The sequence below is a fragment of the Ascaphus truei genome, chromosome 3 (assembly GCF_040206685.1).
Source record: "Ascaphus truei isolate aAscTru1 chromosome 3, aAscTru1.hap1, whole genome shotgun sequence".
In the NCBI taxonomy this organism is placed as follows: Eukaryota; Metazoa; Chordata; class Amphibia; order Anura; family Ascaphidae; genus Ascaphus; species Ascaphus truei.
Window position 1 is genome coordinate 193,744,133 of NC_134485.1, and position 22,083 is coordinate 193,766,215.

Below are 22,083 nucleotides of genomic sequence, written 5' to 3' on the forward strand. Positions count from 1 at the left end.
GACTCTAGAATACTTTGGTATACAGAGAGAGGAGTTCATGGTCGACTCAATGACTGCAAGGTTCCCAGGTCCTGTGGCTGCAAAACAAGCCCAAATCATCCACAACCGTGCTTGACAGTTGGTATGAGGTGTTTGTGCCGATATGCTGTGTTTGGTTTTCGCCAAACGTGGCGCTGTGCATTATGGCCAAACATCTCCACTTTGGTCTCGTCTGTCCAAAGGATATTGTTCCAGAAGTCTTGTGGTTTGTTCAGATGCAACTTTGCAAACCTAAGCCGTGCTGCCATGTTCGTTTTAGAGAGAAGAGCTTTCTTCTGGCAACCCTTCCAAACAAACCGTACTTGTTCGGTCTTTTTCTAATTGTACTGTCATGAACGTTAACATTTAACATGCTAACTGAGGCCTGTAGATTCTGAGATGTAACTCTTGTTTTTTTTGCAATTTCTCTGAGTATTGCACTGTCTGACCTTGGGGTGAATTTGCTGGGACGTCCACTCCTGGGAAGATTGGCAATTGTCTTGAATGTTTTCCACTTTTGAATAATCTTTCTCACTGTAGAATGATGGACTTTAAATTGTTTGGAAATGGCCTTATAACCCTTCCCAGATTGATGGGCAGCAACAATTGCTTCTCTAAGATCATTGCTGATGTATTTCCTCCTTGGCATTGTGTTAACACACACCTGAATGCTCCAGACCAGCAAACTCCTAAAACTTTGGCTTTTATAGAGGTGGTCACACTTGGGATGATCAATTAATAAAGGGCATTTGATTAGCAGCACCTGTCTGCTACTTAGCATCTTAATTCCTATGGAAGCAGTAAGGGTGTACTTAGTTTTTCACACACAGCTTCTCCATGTTGGCTTTATTTTTGTTAAATAAATCATGACACGGTGTAATATGTCATGTGTTGTTGTTCATCTGAGGTTGTATTTACCTAATTTTAAGACCTGCAAAGGAACAGATGATTGTTGTTATGTTCTGATATGTACAACCATAGAATTCAAAGAGGGTGTACTTTCTTTTTCACACAACTGTACACATATACACATATACACATTGTGATACCATCAGGTATCTCTATCAGTGCAGTAAGTGTGCTTTCCAGCTCACACAGAGTTAATCCTCTCTGGAATGGCTGTTCACCTGCTGACTAATTAATCAGGATGGACTCCCTCAGTGAATAAGGAAGTGTTTAAGGCAAATACAGGGTGATGCCATGCTGCCACAGAGAGAGCGAGAGATTGCTGCCAGAGACTGACAAAGCTATTCACAGAGAAGGGGGACAGAGAAGAGAGTGACACAGAGGAGAGTTTCTCTGAACTCACGTGGGGCTGGGTTCCCCTAAGAAGGAAAGTGACGTCTGCTCCATAAGGACTAAATATAAACAAAACCCTTATTATTCTATGCAAAGACTGTATTATATTGGTATATGCCAGGGCATGTTTTAGCTGGGAACCAGTATAGTTGGCCAGCGGTTTTTAGAGAGGGCTGAAGAAAAGTCAGTTAGTTTCTCTAACGGGAATAGGATTTGATTTTGTTATTTGCATAGAAAATACAGTGTTTCCAGCCTTAAATTGGGACAAAAGAGACGGCGGTGTGGGCATCACAATATGGTGGAGTTTAATGCGGGCAGCCCAAAAGGCACTGAGCAGCGGAAACTGTGGGTTTGAAAATAAATGCGGGTATTTAAAATGGCCGCCCAACTGAAGTGAAAAGCAAGCAAAGTCTGTCCCACTGTGTATGACCAGTTTTGCTTACAGCATACACAGAGAATGTGTGAAGTATGGATGCAATAGCACCCAGAGGTCAGTAGATGAAGATATGTTAAGGTGCTGAACTCAAGCAGAAAAACAATTTTTTTCAGAAGAAAGTGAAAGGATTGGTGTGCTGTGTAAAGATAACGCGATAAGCAAGTGCTAAGTGTAAAGTCTGCCCCGTCTGGTATGAAGAATTGAGGAAATAGCGCTCCAATAGGGCAAGGTGAAGAATACACCTGAAGGTAGAAAATGGAGGAATTTCTGTCCACGCTTCAGCACAGACAAACAGAAAATACTGGTATCCTAGTGCAGGGTTTGCAGCAATTGGCAAAGACCCAAGAGGATACTGCATCGTTGGTACAGCAGATGTCAAAATCCCATAATGAGAATTTACAGCAGATGACAAAGTCACAAACTGAAAGTACTGCGTTGTTAGTACAGCAGATGGCGCTGTCCCTACATCAGACGCTAATAGAAGAGCAACACGAGGCACAACTTCGCTTTACACCAGGAGCTCTGAGTGTTGGGAGAGAGAATTACCGCCCAGACTAGCGGGGCCCCACAGGTCACTCACCAGGTAAAATCGCACCTCATTCAAAAAATGACGATGGACGATGACGTTGAGGCATACCTGTCAATTTTCGAGCGCACCGCGGTACGTGAAGGGTGACCAGCTGAGCAGTAGGCTGGAATAATTGTTCCCTTCCTGGTAGGTGACTCACAAAAAGCCTATTATGACAGAGCCAGAGCAAGCTAAAGACTATAACACCCTGAAGGCGGAGATTATGGCACGTCGAGGGGTCACCCTCGCGGTTCGGGCCCAACGGTTCCATTCCTGGCGTTACGATACAGAGAAGACACCCCGCTCACAACTCTACGACCTTATACACTCTGCAAGGAAGTGGCTCCAGCCTGAGGTATGTATCACTGCTGCAGTTGTCGAAAGAGCTGTTATAGACCTGTTCCTGAGGGGTCTTCCCCGCACCATCCAGAAGTGGGTGAGCCAGAGTGACCCCAAAGACGCTTAACAGTTGGTCGCCTTAGTCGAACGTTACTTGACTGCCGAGGAGATGTTCAGGAGTTCAAGTCCAGATGAGTTTTCCGGTTCTCGCTTCCTGCGCGTCAGGAGATCCGATAAGACTGTTCCTCAGAATAACAGTTCCCAAGGAATCATAGACTTGCATAAAGGAGTGGGAAGTCCCACAACACCTAAGAGGGACTCTGGTCCCATTATTCCCAGTAGACTGGAGACAAAACCCAGACTCAATTTTGGAAAGTATACAGAGTGCTACAAATGCCATGAGCTTGGACATGTGGCCGCAGTTTGCCCTCGGAAAGTGGAGCAAATGGAATGTAACCTTTCTGTGAGGCATTATTCGCACTGGGTTTCTACGGTTAAACACAGTCCTTGCAGTTAAGAAGAGGAGGAGGAACCTATGTGGCCATACATAAAGGACAGCCTCCGTGTGCAACAGAAGCAGCAGGAAATTTACCTCGTGGGGTCAGAAAAGACCAGAGCTGAACTACAGCATAGAGCACTTGGCGCAATAGTCACACGAGTGATTACTAGCCTTGGTATGACAAATGCTACCGATACCGCCATAAGTAGAAAGCCAAGTGAGTCAGACAAAAAGAGTGTTGACTGGAAACGGTTCTACGAGGTGTCCCAACAAGACGTTCAACACCTCATCACCAAGCTAGAACTTTCTCAGCGAGAGGCCTACACGTTAAAAACAGAGCTGGGTAAAGTAAAGCAGCAAGTACTACAGGAGCGACTGAGTACCCAGTGGATACCCACCGAGCAGCATGAGGAGCTGAAGGACACCCTGAGCCTTACCTGAGCATCACTGGAAGCAGAATACAAAAAAACACAGAACTTCAAAACCTTGGAGTCTGAAAAGTTAAAGTTGGATAAAAGGGTTACAGAATTAAACTTGCAGAAAAGTCTAGAGCTAAAGCAGATAACTGAACTCACGTTCCAGCAACTCACAACTCTGAAGGAGGACAACCTCAAGCTGGAGAAACAGAGAGGCTGCTCCATCCCCAAAAGTCAGTATATCCAGGAGAAAGAGGCATGAAAAACAGAAGCAGCAGCGATCTTAGTGGGAAAAACTGCAGAGGTCCAAAATCTAAAGGATGCGCTGACGCAAACTCAGAGCAAGCACCGGGAAGAGATGAAGGCCCTGAGAGGAGTCTTGCGGGATCCAATTGCAGAACTGCAGACACGGGTGTCTGAGCTCAAGATACAGCTTTCCAAAAAGGAAGAGAGCGAGGAGGTGTTCTTCCGTCAAGTGGCTGACCTGACACTGCGCTATAAAAGCGAGATGGCCAATGCCCACAAGCTGCTGGACCACACAGAAAATGAGAGGACCCAGCTGCATCAGGAGCTGGTCAAGGTCCGGGAGGAGTACCGACAGCTGCAGGCCAGAAATTAAAAAAGGGAAACGGGTCTAAGACTTGCGCTGAATCAGCCGAGAGATGTGGAATCACTGAGTAGAAAAAGAAATGCAGGACAGCTTCAAGACTTGAGAAAGGACCAAGAGTCTGAGCGTGTTGGCCGCAAGATGACAGCAAAACAAAAGCATGACCTGTGCCAGGAGCCCAAGGCTCTGAAGACTGAGCGGGGTGCTACGTTGGACTCTATTGCTGCCCAGCAGGAGGTTCCTAATATGAAGAAGACCCTTGAGAAGGAGTCTGAGAAAAAGAGGGTCGTAGAGTTCAAACAGAGTCAGGCTCTGCGGAACCGGAATGCACAAGTGTCTCCACTACAGGAAAAGGCATTGGCCGTGCCCAAGCGTCTGGATGCCAGGGAAACCAATGTCCATGAAGACAAGGATATAAAGGAGACTCTGAGCACGAGGAAGAAGTTGGAGGTACATTTCCATGAACTGCACGGGCCGCTTCACAGAACAATGTTTCGCAGGGGGGAGTATATGTGATACTATCAGGTATCTCTAGCTGCTGGAACAGTGCAGTTAGTGTGCTTTCCAGCTCACACAGAGTTAATCCTCTCTGGAATGGCTGTTCACCTGCTGACTAATTAATCAGGATGGACTCCCTCAGTGAATAAGGAAGTGTTTAAGGCAAACACAGGGTGATGCCATGCTGCCACAGAAAGAGTGAGAGATTGCTGCCAGGGACTGACACAGCTGTTCCCAGAGAAGGGGGACAGAGAAGAGTGATACAGAGGAGAGTTTCTCTGAACTGACGTGGGGCTGAGTTCCCCTAAGAAGGAAAGGACGACAAGGCTGTGCTGAAGCAGTGACGTCTGCTCCATGAGGACTAAAGATAAGCAAAACCCTTATTATTCTATGCAACGACTGTATTATATTGGTATATGCCAGGGCATGTTTTAGCTGGGAACCAGTATAGTTGGCCAGCGGTCTGTAGGGAGGGCTGAAGAAAAGTCAGTTAGTTTCCCTAACGGGAATAGGATTTGATTTTATTATTTGGGTTTTCTTAAAGGGACTGTGGGCCTGTTGTATGATTTCATCCCTGTAAATAAACCCCTTCAAAGAAAATACAGTGTTTCCGGCCTTAAATTGGGACAAAAGAGACGGCAACGTGGTGTGGGCATCACAACATATACACATACATATATATACACACACACACACACAACCCATTAAATAACATGTGTACTCTCCTTACCCATAGTTTTCACCAGCACTACTGTTAAAATCGAGCCAGCATTAACATCTGACACATACGCACACACTCGCAGATCTAGGTTATTGTTTGAACATTTGAAGAATAGAAGTTTCACACAAGAGGGCCTTATTTAGTTTCAGTTTAACGGGACTGTTAAAGACTCAGTGAATGGACTTTGCATATGTACAGTACATACTGATTGCATGGAGGTGGCTGTATCATGCCAACAGGCCGGTTATTCTGAAATGTAAAAAGATACTAAAATAAAAAGAAGTGTCTGATAATGTCAGTGTATAAAAGTATATCAAGAAACCTTGCCTCTATTTTGGATCCCCAAATTTTTGATTCCCTAGGATCAATAGGCCAAACGGGAAATGGTTATATAAGAAATAACATACACATTGCGAGTTACTTGACACAAAAATTTGCCTCAAATCTGTTAGGATATTGATGTAATTTTTCTCCATTTCTTGGCGATCGAATAAACTGGCAGCTCTGAGATGGAGTAAAGCTTGTCCACTTCAGAAAATGAGAAAATGTATTAAGCTTGATCAAAAATAGTTTGTGACGTTAGATGCAGAGGATAAAAGATGGAAAATGCATTTCTCGCAGTCTGCATGACGTTAGTACAATCTGCTTGATAAATTCCAAAGGATTATCTACCTTTACCCAATCATTTCGCTCTGCACAAACCTCCTCCCCTCCGTCGCACGCCTCCTTTCTGTTCTGTAACACAGCTCATAAGCAGATAACTCTTAACCCTTTTACTGCCAAGGTTTAAAAAAAAAAAAATATTTAAAACTAGTTTCCGTTTGTACGCTGAGTTACCCAATTGCATCTCTTTCTATGAATGCACACAACACACATTGGAAAGCAAAGGCTTGTCCTTCCCAATGAAGGCATCACAATAAGCAGGGGTGTTTATGGATATTTTTTTTAATGGTTATGGGTATGTTGATGGGTACATTCATAGTTACATAGTTACGTAGTAGATGAGGTTGAAAAAAGACGTACGTCCATCAAGTTCAACCTAAGCAAAATTTAGACAACAGATACTTTATCCTATGTCTATACTTGCTTATTGATCCAGAGGAAGGCAAACAAAATCCCCCAGAGTCATATCATCCAATGATATCTCATAAGGAGAAAAATAAATTCCTTCCTTTGGTGTCCACCGGAACAAACCCGCTTTGACTTTTCACAGAAAGCGCTCCTGCTTTTACAAGATTGTAACCAGTATGCCAGTGCATTGGGATTACAAAATGGCCAATGTCGCTTCTAATGAATGACTGAGGCGAAAGTTCTTATGAAGTGTGACATTCAGCTCAGTTATTTGCTTGTATGGCCTGCAGGTACTCTCAAGTACACTGTGATCTGGAAGGAGGAAAGAGCACGGCAGGTTTGCTCCATGGGACCTCTAAGTAAAATTAATTGAACGTTTATTAAAATTTACAACAACTGAATCAAGATGTTTCTATAACCAGACCTGAGCTACAGAGTCAACAACCCATTCAAGGACGTATACTATGCTTTTTGGTCTCTCCTGTCTCATTGGAGGTTAATTATAATAACTTTATGTCATTTACAGTAGCGCTTTTCACCATATAGGATTCAAAGTGCTTCACAATTACAGTATAGTGCACGGTACATTACAGGCCCTGCCCCATAGAGCTCACAATCTATGATTTGGAGGCATAGTGACTTGCCCAAGGTCACAATAAGCTCACAGCAGGAATTGAACCAGATTCCTCTGATTCAAACTTAGGTTTCATTGTTTACAAAGTACTGTAGTCAGTGTCTTACTCACTGAGCCACTCCTCCCCTATTTGCTAGTGTAACATCTCTCAGCCACAGCTGGGGCTACAGAATTGCACCAGATTTAATCAAAGGAAATGCCTCAATTGCTTTCAATGGGATTTATTTAATTCATTTGTCGCTGTTTTTTTAACATTGCTTTTTGCCCCAGTTTTGCAGTGGAAGAAGACGTTAGTAAATATTCCCCTTTGTGGCTGGTCCCTATAAAGCTGAAAGCAAGCTTCAAACCTCCTCTGTAGAAGCCCCACACAAATCACTGACCTAATGACAGTAATACAATATCATCAATAGGCTCAATCTGTCTAACATCCCTGTGGGGGAAAAAACAAAAGAATATGTATTTTAAAAGATTTTTTGAAAGTTAATCTTAATGCTGACAAACCGGTTTAGCATGTAATTAAATGCCCTTTCTTGCCACGCTCTTCTTTTCAAATTGTCCCTCTGACATGCGGATTGTCTTACAATAATAGGTCAATAAAGACCGACAAAGGTTTACTTCTGAAAAATAAAAAAATAAAGGATTTTAATATGCCTATACTCATCTGGCTTTTTTTTTTTTTCTTTAAAACAAAATGGTGCAAAACATTCATGGTCTTCTTCATTATAATGCAAGAAGAGACATAGAGTGGTAAAGATAATAATCGTCATATCCATTGTGTTAGCGCAAGTCCAAGAAAGAAGTGTTAAGGTTGGGATTTGGGTGGGTCAGTGAAAGTCTGTGTGATATGCAATGAAGCATTTATATGAAATTCTATAGTGAGAGTCTCCTCTCCCCTGACAAAGACCTATTGACCCATATTCACTACGCGGTTCTATGCCAGAAAACACATTCCAGCGCTAGAAAACACAGTAAATGGGCCATAAAGTGTCTTTGGGCCCTGAAAGAGTCTTGCGGCATAATGTGTGCTTAGTAAATATCGCCCGTAGCGCTAAACGCTTGATGCAGAAACTGGATGTAAACTAGATAATTTAGTAGCATTGTTCTTACATAGATAGGGTCTTCCAATTGTTAATGAATACAGATGCAGCGGCCGTTATTCGAACACTTCACGCGGTGTATACCTCGGAATACCCATGTCATGGCGCGGGATTTCTTCCAACCGTACCGCCTTAAGAAACGAGTGCAGAAAATGGCATTTTAGTGTTCTGGCTTTTAAACACCTGATATTGACACAGTAGCACAGTACTGTACATATTACAATTCATTTCTGCCACAGATACGCGAAGAATTGCACCCAAAGAAACAGAATCCATGAAATTCCAACAAAGCAACCGCGATAAGCGAGTGCGCCTGGTGGGATTGGCCGCGTGGGATACAGCAGCGCACACGAAAACGGCTCCGTGAAATGTTCGAATAATGGCCGCTGCATCTGTACCTTGAGAACTGCCACACTTTATCACTACAAACTGGCTTTCTTTATTTGTACGGGTTAGCCCTGCCTTTCTTACACGAATTAATAAGCCTCTTGGTTTTAACCTGATATACATATAGCTGCAGTTATATCACACGGGCTTTAAGTGGAACTGCATCTGTAAATGTTATTCGAGCAAAACAGCACTGAGCATCATTGGGACTCAGACCCCTGCTGTTCTGTCATCAGAAGTGACACCCCCTAATTGTGAATGAGGTCAACGAAATTAATTAGGCATGTGATTCATGATCTTATTATAAAGCGGAATTGAGCTGATGTGTGGTTCCAAATTACTGTTTGCAGGAGCGTTTTAATTCTGGATCAATGACTCACATTTCTGCTGACACACTGACAGCTCAGCTCCCATTTGCTTTGGTTTCATAAAGTGAGATTACAACCTGTCCTTTCACAATACCTACAAAAAGAGGAGGAATAATGGCCTGATACCGTTTGATAATCAGAGCATTTTGGTTATTATAATAATAATAGCTTTTTCTTGTATACCGCTGTCAGTGTAAGCAGCAATTTTGTAGGTACAAGCCACTGCTTAAAATCTATAATCTGGTGCCTGAGGCACAGGGAGATAAAAGTGACAAGCTCCTTGTCACAAGATCACAAGGAGCTGACACCGGGATTAATAATAATAATAATAGTTCTTGTATAGCGCTGCTAGTTTTTACGTAGCGCTTTACAGAGACATTTTGCAGACAGTCCCTGTCTGTAGAGCTTACAATCTATGTTTGTGGTGTCTGAGGCACAGGGAGATAAAGTGACTTGCCCAAGGTGACAAGGAGCTAACATCGGGAATTCAAACTCAGTGGCAGTGAGTGTCTTTACTTCTCTTAATCCTTCTCCCTTTGCACCAGGCTCCCCTGCTTTACTCACTGAGCCACTCCTTCAGCACTGGTTATACTGTATATTCCTTCCTTCAGTTTAAGACAGCAAACCATACTCCTGCATATGTTTGGACGAGAAAGAAAGGAGCAAAAAAAATCTCCTGTAAAAATGATGAGCAGTGTAATGCACAGCTGACTATTCATTAACTTTCTTCATACTACATGGGGAGAAATGTGTCAAATAAAGGCTTTCAGATTATATGGTGCCCTGTAAAGATAAGGATAAACTGGTAAAAGATAACAATATGAGCAGCTCAGCATCCGAAGGGGTAACTAGCAGTGTTATAAGAACCTGTAACAGAAATCAATGCGTTGCAGACCTCTCTAACAGGGAAAGGGTTAAGTTCTGTGCATTTAGTGGGGATCAATGCTGTACAATGTTGAACAAGTCTCACTTATCTCTTTGTCCCTCATGATGGAAAAACATGGACTGCAAGTTTCTCAAATGACCTGTGTTAATTCCATTGTAGAACCGAGGCTCTAAAACTTTTTCTGGTCAAGAAAACACCGTACAGCCATTCACTTAATTTCACAGATTATCACTGCAGACATCCCAAACTAAATTAAAGGAGGTGAATGAGGGAGATTTTCACTTTCCACGGACACTCCTATGGAAGATGGAATTTATCAGGGAGAAAGTAGAAACATTTTACTACAGCTTAAGTCTTCAAGCGGCCTGAGTGTTCCATAGACTACAGCTTGAGAACCCCCAACTAGAGATGTCAAGGACCAAGAGAGATTTGGGGGTTCAGGACCAAAGAAATGTACTTTTTATAGAAAAGTACTGTATACTTTTTTTTTGCACAAATACCTATGATACGGTGAAACTCACAGAGAGGGTGTGTATAGTTCACAGTGTTGCATAGGGTACCTGCATTAATCTGGTCATAGCGTTCTGCGAGCATGTTTTACTGGCTATGCACTGCATTACCCCATGCTGTGCTGAAAAGCTGTGTAATGCGGCAGGCATATGCTTAAAAGGGGCCCTATGTTAAAATGGACATGAAGAACATTAGAGAGAGGGAGTGGCTCAGTGAGTCACTGAAGACACTGACTGGCACCGAGTTTGAAGCAGGGGAGCCTGGTTCAATTCACGGTGTCGGCTCCTTGTGACTTTGGGCAAGTCACTTTATCTCCATGTGCCTCAGGCACCAGAAACATAGATTGTAAGCTCCACGGGGCAGGGACTTGTGCCTGCAAAACGTCTCTGTAAAGTGCTTCGTAAAACTAGCAGCGCTATACAAGAACATGCTATTATTATTATTAATAAGAAAAAGGTGACACTGTGCTTATTTGCATGTAATATCCCAGAATCCCTGGCTGCAGTGGAAGCACTGTATGCTAAGGGATAATGGTGAAAAGCAGGGTTGCAGACCTGTCTGAGAGATGTGAATGTCCTCACATGTGATATTTCTATTTGCTGTTAATACTAGAAAACCTTTTAATTTCAGTGGAACAAATGTGATGTAGCCGGGACCCCTTTTCCACCCGTTTGTTGTATGGTTGGGAATGTTGCAGTAGGGAACACTCCGATAATGGAGGTTCCGCGTAAGGGAGCCGCCATGTTGTGGGTGGCGGCAGCACCGACTTAGCCTAGCAGAGGTTGCGCATGCGCAGAGCGAGGGTAAGAAAGCCCGCGGAGGTAGCGCACGACGAGTCCCAGCAGCCCCCGCGGGTCCCCGTGATGTGCCTGGGCCAATGAGGTGCGAGACCAGGAGAAAAAGGAAGTGGTTGCACGCACGAGTTGGCAGAGTTGGTCGGAGAGGAGCTTCGGTGTGGGGAGGCAGACCGCCCCCTACGTAGGCCGCATGCCCCAGGCCCAGTTAGGCCCTGAGTCCCCGTAGAGACAAGCAGAGCTAGGGACTGACCATAGTCAGGTTCCGGTTCCCTTATTGCCACATTACTACCGCTGGGACAGTTGTAGTTGGCGGGAGGTCTGGGCGCAGACCCCGCTATTGTGCTGCAGCGTGTCTGGGTGGAATCGCCCTAGACACCGACGGGTGACGTCATCTACACCTCACTGATCCTTTGTGAAGATTGTAGCTGCACCGGGTACTGGAGTGCCTGGCAGGTAATTCCAAAGTGCACCAACGGTACCATCCTTCGTTCAGGACACAGTGGCTGCGCAGTCACACTCATACACATCCATTGACTCACTTGAGGGTGGGGGAACTATTCCCAAGGGGAACTGGACAAGGGGTGGGATCACCCGGTGTAGGGAGAGGGGAGGGTGAGCGTTCACGAGACACTGAGTATAGTGTCTCCTCTAGGGAGGGACACCTGTTGGTATAATCCCTATGGTATATGCAAGTAAAGTTCATTGGTTAAAGGATATCGCTGTGTGTGGGTGTGTTGTATATAAGTCCTGCGAACACCCACTTCCCCTCGGGCGGAAGCTGTCGCAGGTGGAGGCGCTGCACCAAGTTCTAGATATTGTGTGTACCCCTGGCCTTGTGAGCCTACAGGTAATACAGCATATGGTAGTGGCCTGCGTTCACTAGGAAGCAGGGCTACAGTTATAAGAAATGGTCACTAGGAGGGTACCTCAACCCTTCATATTTCACACAAGCCAGCTTGTTTCCACTACAGAGACTGTTCGTGAACTGGGTGGAGTTGTCCCTTATACTAGGGGGACTTTTTTGCAGAGATGTCAACCTCCAGGTGCAGAAATCAGTGAAAGTTGGGGGTTTCTGGGCCATAAAAAGACATTTTAATGCAAACGAAATGATTTGGATCAATATGTCCATTAGACTGCTGATACTAAAAATCAGTGAGACTCTGGACCAAGGGCGGCCAACTGCAGTCCTCAAGGGCCACCAAAAGGTCAGGTTTTAAGGATATCCCTGCTTCAGCACAGGTTGCTCAATCAAAACCTGACCTGTCTGTGGCCCTTGAGGACTGGAGTTGGCTACCCCTGGTCTAGACTTGAAAACGAGTGAGAGCTCACAGGTCTGCTCTGGTGACACTGGGAAGTACTTCTCTTCCATCCTGGCAGTCAAACTGGTCCATATTTACCAAGTGGTTTTATGCCTTCAAACACCTTGTAGCTATTCACTTGGAAGGGCAATAAGGCATCTTCCAGCCCACCAAATAGTCTTACGGCATAACACTGCTTAGTAGATATTGGCTACTGAGTAAAACAAGACTTTTGATGCAAACACTGCATGTAAATTAGATATTTTAGTAGCATTGTTTTTGCATAGATTCTTATTCAATACGGCGAGAACGTGCGATTTTTATCGCTACAAACTGGCTTTCTTTCTTGGGCGATTTAGCACCATTTTTCTTACACTAATGAATAAGCCCCTTAGTTTTGCTCTTGTAACATTGGAGAAGTGACTTTTTTCCTAGACCACAGCAGTTGACAGCGGGCAAAAAAAAAACATGTCAACTCTCCGTATTTAGCAAAAAGAGTACAATAATTCCCTTGTAATTAGCTGACTATTTTTTCTACCTTCTCCCTAATATATACATTCACAACGGGTGTGGCTGAATATCCCCTGTTGACAGGTATGCCCCATACATCTGTGCTCTTCAAGCAGTTGTCCAGAGGGGCCAGACCAGAAAACATTTATGAGCAGAAGGACCAAAAGAATATTGTAATGTAGGTTTGGGTTTAAAAACTATTATAAACCAATAAAAGAATAATGGTCCAAAAGTGTTATATGTCTAATATCAATCAGATAATATCCTTACCATTGATTAAAAGGGAGTGTAAAAGACTGCACTTGGGGCACTGTATGGGGTCCGCACAAAGTCCAGCATTAACTCCCATTCAATTGAATTGGAGATAACGCTGGAACGTGTGCTAGAACTAGTACCGGCCGTTGATGTGTGTGCCTGTTAGATGCTTAAACAACTTCAATGAAATTAGCAGGAGCAGACTGCGGGGGGCAGGGGGACCTGGTAGTCCCATTTAAACTGAATGGGACTGCCAGGGACCCCCGCTATGTTAATCCGATGGGCCATTAATCTGGCTGCAGAAATCTCACAGAAATGTTGCAGCATGTACTGGGAGATTGCCCCAGATTTTCCAAGGCAAGTGTTCGGATACTTGTGGCTGCATCTGTACATTCATAATCTGGTCCCTTTGGTGGTTTCATATTCTTAAATAAAGAGATCACACATTTTGTGAACCTTAAAGATCCCCTAAAGAAGAGAATCAAACCAACATCCCAAATATAGAGCACTGAAAAATCTTGATTTTAGAATGCTCCACATTTGGGATAATGGTTGGAGTCTCTTCATTAGGTGATGTTGGTTGTTCAGTGGATTCTCTAGTCCCAGGAAGCACCGCGATGGCTATTGCTTTTCACACCGTTTCAGCATAGAAGCATCCGTTAGTATGCTGAATTATCTTTCTTGTTTTTATCTCACTATGACATGCTCAATGATACAAAGTGTAACACTATCAACCAATCCAGGAATAATAGAAAGTCTTATGGAAGTCTGCATCAACAGAATTGAACAGCAGGCTGTAGCATGAAGCCCTTATTTAATAATATTTAAGCATGAAGCCCTTATTTAATAATATGTTAGTAATGCACTACACGGAAATATTGTTTTCCAGGTAGCATATACTGTACATTGTTCTTCCCTAGTTTGTTCTGCCTGTTTTAGTCATTATTCTGGCACATGGACCTGCAATCCATCTGAAGATTGGCTGTATTCACAAAGTAAAAATCCCTGGTGTTAATCCAATTTGTTGCTACATGATATATTATGCCTATCAGTGCCAATTGTGTCTGCAGATGCATTACAGAACCCATCTGGCTCTACAGGGTTGAAGGAATTGAACTGAAGAAGCAATAACCTCACAATCAGTATTTTTCCCCAGACCACTTAGTATCGGGACCAAAATATTGACTTACAAATCGAAAATTGATGCCTGCGATGATGGACACTGAATACCAGTGAACAGTCACTTTTATTTGCTTAGGATGGTAGTGCTCTGGGCGTCCTCTGTTCTAGTAAGTGGGTCAAACAAAACCTCAACGTGATTAGAGGGGGCAGGATTGCCGTTTTCAGCATCAATGATGAATGTTATATGTTGTCAACTACTTCCATGCTGGAAAGTCAGCAGTACCACAGAGCCATGGACATTCCAGCTTCAGGGTCATGCAACAGCTTGTGTGGCGATTACATGATCTGATCTGCTCAGGGACTTCCGGTACGGAGGATGCGGAGACCTTCATTTTCCCCCAGACACCAGTAAATATTGCATGATATGCAGTAAACATCATTAAGGTCCATCAGCATTGTAATGTTCACTGTATGTCACTAGGGCACTGAAGTGCTTACGGGAGTTTGATTGTCCTAGAAAGAGGGACTACAACTAGTGACTGAAGTTTCATGTTACATAGGAGCACTACTATTTTACTGATTCTCACACTTTAAATGGATTTGCTTCAAAACAAGCAATTCCTTTCTGTTGTTTTTGCATAAACGGAGATCTCATCATTTGACTCATTAAAAGGTAAAGGGCCGACACAGTTATTTCCAATACTTTGGGGGATTTAAATAGGATGAGAATTAGCTTGAGCAATTGGTGCTATTTTACATGTTTCAATCTACATTTCTTCGCTGCCATAAAAAAAAATTGAAGTCAATAGAAAAGCCATCTTATTTATTGGATGTAGTAGTGAACAATACATGGGTATAAACCCTTTAGTGTCATTAAATCCCAAACAGTGGCAAAACATTTCACTTCAATATAACGGCTCAATAACTGTTATTGCCCCTGATTCAAAACCATTATGCAAACTGTCACATTTAAACTTACAAGCAGAAGCGCACCTACTAAGCAATCTGAATTCAAGTTACCTAGTAAGCACGTCTGCTTTTGGATATCCAATGTGGTAACTATTCCATGTGTAAAATAAACCCCTGAAAACATCAAGCAGGCCTCAGCTCACTACCCAGAGAAGATATCATGAGAACACATGTAGGGCTGCAATTTTTGTGCTTCTATAAGAGACAATTCAACAAACATGAAGAACCTGTTAGTGTTTGCATGTCGTCCACAGGTCCCAAATCTGCGTCATTCACCCCATAGCCATGTCATGTGATGGTTGAGCTGCACTGAAGGATGCTGTGTAGTGATATGCAGATGTAACCAGTGGGTGTGTCACTTTTAGCTTCCGACCCATTTATACATGAACTCCCTCCCTTTCTCCCAATCCCAGTACTCCCTTCCTTCTCCTCCTCCCACCCCTGTACACCCTTCCCTCTCCTCCTCCCACCCCCGTACACCCTTCCCTCTCTTCCTCCCACCCCTGTACACCCTTCCCTCTCCTCCTCCCACCCCTGTACACCCTTCCCTCTCCTCCTCCCACCCCTGTACCCCTGTATCCCCTTCCCCCTCTCCCACCCCTGTACCCCCTTCCCTCTCCTCCCACCCCTGTATCCCCTTCCCCCTCTCCCACCCCTGTACCCCCTTCCCTCTCCTCCCACCCCTGTATCCCCTTCCCTCTCCTCCCACCCCTGTATCCCCTTCCCTCTCCTCCCACCCCTGTATCCCCTTCCCTCTCCTCCCACCCCTGTATCCCCTTCCCTCTCCTCCCACCCCTGTATCCCCTTCCCTCTCCTCCCACCCCTGTACCCCCTTCCCTCTCCTCCCCTCCCACCCCTGTATCCCTCCCCTCTCCTCCCACCCCTGTATCCCTCCCCTCTCCTCCCACCCCTGTACCCCATTCCCTCTCCTCCCACCCCTGTACCTCATTCCCTCTCCTCCCACCCCTGTACCCCTTTCCCTCTCCCCCCACCCCTGTATCCCCTTCCCTCTCCTCCCACCCCTGTACCCCCTTCCCTCTCCTCCCACCCCTGTACCCCCTTCCTTCTCCTCCCACCCCTGTATCCCCTTCCCTCTCCTCCCACCCTTCAACCCCCTTCCCTCTCTCCTTTCCATCACTTTCCTTTAATATCTTATGATGTCTCCAATTCTTTCCACTTCTCTCTCATTCTCCAGCATTCTTGCTTTCTCCTCACGGGCCAAATGACTTCCTCACTTTCTTTCTTCGTCTGCTTTCTGTGTAAACTTTATAACTAACTCTCCTTATCTGGCACCAGACTATGTGCATTATGATGTCACCAGTATGATGTCACGTACCAGATATATAGAACCTACCAGGTACAACACCCAGTGACTGAACTGCTTGAGAAATGGTAATAACTCATAGAATTAAAAATAGAATGTATCCAAATAGACAAAAACCTGCTTCTTGATCTCAGGAACCATCATGCAAAATTTTCGCTACAATATCTTAAGGTGTCCAAATGCATAGCGAACAGACAAACATATTTTCAAAATATATAGTAGATTCATACAATTCATACAACAAATAACTATACCACTTCAAGGGCGTGGTTTCCTCTATGGCTCACACCCCGAAGCCTAGTAGCTGCTAATCAGCACATTGGCTAACAACCTTACAGATGTGTATCAGGCGTTATTATTACAGTTACAGATGCAGCAGTCGTTATCCAACCATTTCTCGGGTTGAAACACGCACTACAGTGCGTGGTGGTCCGAGATGGTCCGCTGCAGACATAATGGCCCCTCGGATTAACACAGCAGGGATCCCTTTCCCCTCACACAGAGGTAAAAGGAAGGGTTCACAGTGTAGTGTTAGGACCTGCAGAGGCGGCTGCAGTGTTGTCCTTCCCCCTCCCCCCACCGCATCTGTATCGGCAGCGGGTGGGGAGGAGGTGAGGCACTGCTGAGAGAGGGTGGGGGGTGGTGGGGCAGAGGCGGGTGTCGTCGGCGGTGGTTCCCCCTCCCACGCACGCATCTGTGTCGGCAGCGGGTGGGGAGGAGGTGAGGCGCTGCTGAGAGAGGGTGGGGGGTGGTGGGGCAGAGGCAGGTGTCGTCGTCGGCGGTGGTGGTTCCCCCTCCCCGCGCGGTGCTGTGTCGGCGGCGGGTGGGGAGGTGAGGCGCTGCTGAGAAATGGTGTGGTGGGGGAGAGGCGGCTGGAGGCGGCGGCGTTCCCCCGCGCGGAGCTGTGTCGGTGGCGACACTACCCGCATGCTGCTGTTGGCCGGGGCTCGGGTGAGCCTGGTGGATTCCCTGGGGGGAGGTGAGCTGGGGGGGGTGATGGGGGGGGGAGCTGGTGGGGAGGTGAGCTGGGTGAAGAGGAGAGTGTGTGTGTGTGTGTGTGTCAGTTGGGTGAGGCCGAGGGGGAAGGTGAGCTGCGGGTGAGGAGAAGAAGAGAGTGGCAGTTGGGTGACGTCATAGAGCCACCAATCTGATTGGCCAGAGGCTGAGGACCAATCAGATTCACCACATCTGGCACCAACCTCACAAATTTCAATTTTATATATTAAAGATATGTTTTGTCAATTGGATGTAGCATTGGGCACCCCTGTCTTTTGTGTTAATCCTACCGGGGTCTCCCTCTCTGGAACAAAGTTGATTTCAGCCTCGGGTACCCCCTACTTCCCGAGACACAGGTCCCGGTATGGGGTGCCGGTATCCCCGCAATGTTAAAGGCCTCCACGTCACTTGACTGTGACACGCGAAACACGTTTCTTACATGACGCAAGCAGCAACCAAAAAAAATGTGCCAACCATCAAATTAAACTTTTCTGGGTGTACCTCAAGGTTTATGGGCCATACTGTATATAATAATAATAATAATAATAATAATAATAAGTGCTACTCCACAAGACATCCTATGTCCTGGAAGAAACCGTACTGCTTTAATCAAATAAAGGTGCCATAAGGGGACAGCACTGTGTACCAAGCCATGATGGAAGATGTCTTATGGAGTAGCACTGTTTAGTAAATATGGCCCTATATACTCAGTCTCACATGGATGATGCTTAGGTTACATACATCACATGTTTTCCTAAATATAAGCGATTATTTATAATTCCATGTTTAGCCACCCATACAGTAAAATGAATAGGGACTTCTTGTGCAGTAATGTTGGCTGAATTCACACAATACCGTGAAGGAATTTAAGAGGATTATTGGTGTAGCTGCATTTCAAATCAGTTTGCCCTAGTTTTCCTAAACTGTCATGGCAAGTTCTTTGTGAGGTTATAATGCAGGCTTTATAGCACAGGCCAAGACAATACTTGTATCTTGCGCATAAATCAAATTGCATGTGCTAACCCTTTTGCTGCCAGAGGATGTAAGTTACAGTATTTGTTACGGTGCTGAAATGATAACCAGAAGGGCTATATCTTTCCTCTTAGTTGCTTCTCTTCTCTCTATGGACAGACAGTGTGAGTGTGCGACAGACAGACAGAGCGAGCGACAGAGCGAGCGAGCGACAGAGCGAGCAAGCGACAGAGCGATCGAGCATCAGCGAGCGATTAAGCTATAGAGAACGCGCGAACGAGTGACAGAGAGCAGCAGACAGCGATCGAGCGAGCAGCAGACAGCGATCGAGCGAGCAAGAAGCAGACAGAGAGCGAGCAAGAAGCAGACAGAGATTGAGCAAGCAGCAGTCAGAGAGCAAGCAAGCAGCAGACAGCGAAAGACAGAAACATCGACAGAGACAGAGAGAGAGAGAGCGACAAAGCGAGCGAGCAGCAGGCACAGAGCGAGCAGCAGACACAGAGCGAGCAGCAGACACAGAGCGGGCGAGCAGTAGACACAGAGCGGGCGAGCAGTAGACACAGAGCGGGCGAGCAGTAGACACAGAGCGGGCGAGCAGTAGACACAGAGCGGGCGAGCGGCAGACAGAGCGGGCGAGCGGCAGACAGAGCGAGCGAGCGGCAGACAGAGCGAGCGGCAGACAGAGCGAGCGGCAGACAGAGCGAGCGAGCGGCAGACAGAGCGAGCGAGCGGCAGACAGAACGAGCGAGCGGCAGACAGAGCGAGCGAGCGGCAGACAGAGCGAGCGAGCGGCAGACAGAGCCAGAGAGCGGCAGACAGAGCGAGCGAGCGGCAGACAGAGCGAGCGAGCGGCAGACAGAGCGAGCGAGCGGCAGACAGAGCGAGCGGCAGACAGAGCGAGCGGCAGACAGAGCGAACGAGCGGCAGACAGAGCGAACGAGCGGCAGAAAGAGCGAACGAGCGGCAGAAAGAGCGAACGAGCGGCAGAAAGAGCGAGCGAGCAGCAGAGCGAGCGAGCGAGCAGCACAGAGCAAGCAAGCAGCAGACAGAGCAAGCGAGCAGCAGATAGAGCGAGCGAGTAGCAGACAAAGCGAGCAGCAGTCAAAGAGTGAGCAAGCGAGCATCAGACAGAGCGAGTGAGCAGAAGAGTGAGCGAGCAGCAGACAGAGATCGAACGAGCAGCAGACGGAGCGAGCGAGCAGCAGACGGAGCGAGCGAGCAGCAGAAGGAGCGAGCAGCAGACGGAGCGAGCGAGCAGCAGACAGAGCGAGCGAGCAGCAGGCGGAGTGAGCGAGCAGCAGACGGAGCGAGCGAGTAGCAGGCTGAGCGAGCGAGCAGCAGGCGGAGCGAGCGAGCAGCAGATGGAGCGAGAGAGCAGACGGAGCGAGAGAGCAGCAGACGGAGCGAGAGAGCAGCAGACGGAGCGAGAGAGCAGCAGACGGAGCGAGAGAGCAGCAGACAGAGCGAGCGAGCAGCAGACAGAGCGAGCGAGCAGCAGACAGAGCGAGCGAGCAGCAGACAGAGCGAGCAGCAGACAGAGCGAGCAGCAGACAGAGCGAGCGAGCAGCAGACAGAGCGAGCGAGCAGCAGACAGAGAGCGAGCAGCAGACAGAGAGCGAGCGAGCAGCAGACAGAGAGCGAGCAGCAGAGCGATCGAGCAGCAGACAGAGCGAGCAGCAGAGTGAGCGAGCAAGCAGCAGAGCGAGCAGCAGACAGAGCGAGCGAGCAGCAGACCGAGCGAGCAGCAGACAGAGCGAGCGAGCCAGCAGCAGAAAGAGAGAGCAGCAGAGAGCGAGCGAGCAGCAGACAAAGCGAGCGAGCAGCAGACAAGAGAGCAAGCGAGCAGCAGACAGAGAGCGAGCGAGCAGCAAACAGAGAGCGAGCGAGTAGCAGACAGAGAGCGAGCGAGCAGCAGACAGAGAGCGAGCGAGCAGACAGAGCGAGGGGGCAGCAGACAGAGCGAGCGAGCAGCAGACATAGCGAGCAGCAGACATAGCGAGCGTGCAGCAGACGGAGCGAGCAGCAGACGGAGCGAGCGAGCAGCAGACGGAGCGAGCGAGCAGCAGACGGAGCGAGCGAGCAGCAGACGGAGAGAGCGAGCAGCAGACAGAGCGAGCGAGCAGCAGAATAAGCGATTGAGTAGCAGACAGCGAGCAGAAGAGAGCAAGAGAGCGAGCAGCAGACACAGAGCGAGCAGCAGACACAGAGCGAGCAGCAGACACAGAGCGAGCAGCAGACACAGAGCGAGCAGCAGACACAGAGCGAGCAGCAGACAGTGAGCAACAGACAGCGAGCAGCAGACAGCGAGCGAGCAGCAGGCAGAGCGTGCGAGCAGCAAAGCGAGCGAGCAGCAGAGCGAGCAGCAGACAGAGCGAGCGAGCAGCAGACAGAGCGAGCGAGCAGCAGACAGAGCGAGCAGCAGACAGAGAGCGAGCGAGCAGCAGACAGAGAGCGAGCGAGCAGCAGACAGAGAGAGAGCGAGCAGCAGACAGAGAGAGAGCGAGCAGCAGACAGAGAGCGAGCAAGCAGCAGACAGAGAGCGAGCGAACAGCAGACAGAGAGCGAGCGAGCAGCAGACAGAGAGCGAGCAGCAGACAGAGAGCGAGCGAGCAGCAGACAGAGAGCGAGCCAGCAGCTGACAGAGCGAGCAGCAGACAGAGAGCGAGCGAGCAGCAGACAGAGAGCGAGCAGCAGACAGAGAGCGAGCAGCAGACAGAGAGCGAGCGAGCAGCAGACAGAGAGCGAGCGAGCGAGCAGACAGAGCGAGGGGGCAGCAGACAGAGCGAGCGAGCAGCAGACATAGCGAGCAGCAGACATAGCGAGCGTGCAGCAGACGGAGCGAGCAGCAGACGGAGCGAGCGAGCAGCAGACGGAGCGAGCGAGCAGCAGACGGAGCGAGCGAGCAGCAGACGGAGCGAGCGAGCAGCAGACGGAGAGAGCGAGCAGCAGACAGAGCGAGCGAGCAGCAGAATAAGCGATTGAGTAGCAGACAGCGAGCAGAAGAGAGCAAGCGAGCGAGCAGCAGACACAGAGCGAGCAGCAGACACAGAGCGAGCAGCAGACACAGAGCGAGCAGCAGACACAGAGCGAGCAGCAGACAGTGAGCAACAGACAGCGAGCAGCAGACAGCGAGCGAGCAGCAGGCAGAGCGTGCGAGCAGCAAAGCGAGCGAGCAGCAGAGCGAGCAGCAGACAGAGCGAGCGAGCAGCAGACAGAGCGAGCGAGCAGCAGACAGAGCGAGCGAGCAGCAGACAGAGAGCGAGCGAGCAGCAGACAGAGAGCGAGCGAGCAGCAGACAGAGAGAGAGCGAGCAGCAGACAGAGAGAGAGCGAGCAGCAGACAGAGAGCGAGCAAGCAGCAGACAGAGAGCGAGCAGCAGACAGAGAGCGAGCGAGCAGCAGACAGAGAGCGAGCCAGCAGCTGACAGAGCGAGCAGCAGACAGAGAGCGAGCGAGCAGCAGACAGAGAGCGAGCAGCAGACAGAGA

At 47.6% G+C, this 22,083-nt stretch overlaps 1 protein-coding gene across 3 annotated transcripts in view; it reads right to left on the reverse strand.

Moving 5' to 3' along the window:
• RASL10B (RAS like family 10 member B) overlaps positions 1 to 22,083 on the reverse strand; it is a 98,485-nt gene that overhangs the window by 46,910 nt on the left and 29,492 nt on the right. The window contains exon 2 of one of the 3 annotated variants that reach the window (XM_075589871.1): positions 9,523 to 9,591. The exons of the other annotated variants lie outside the window; for them this stretch is intronic. The gene's annotated coding sequence lies outside the window, so the exon portion shown is untranslated. The remainder of the gene's footprint in view (positions 1 to 9,522; positions 9,592 to 22,083) is intronic. 3 annotated transcript variants of the gene reach the window in all.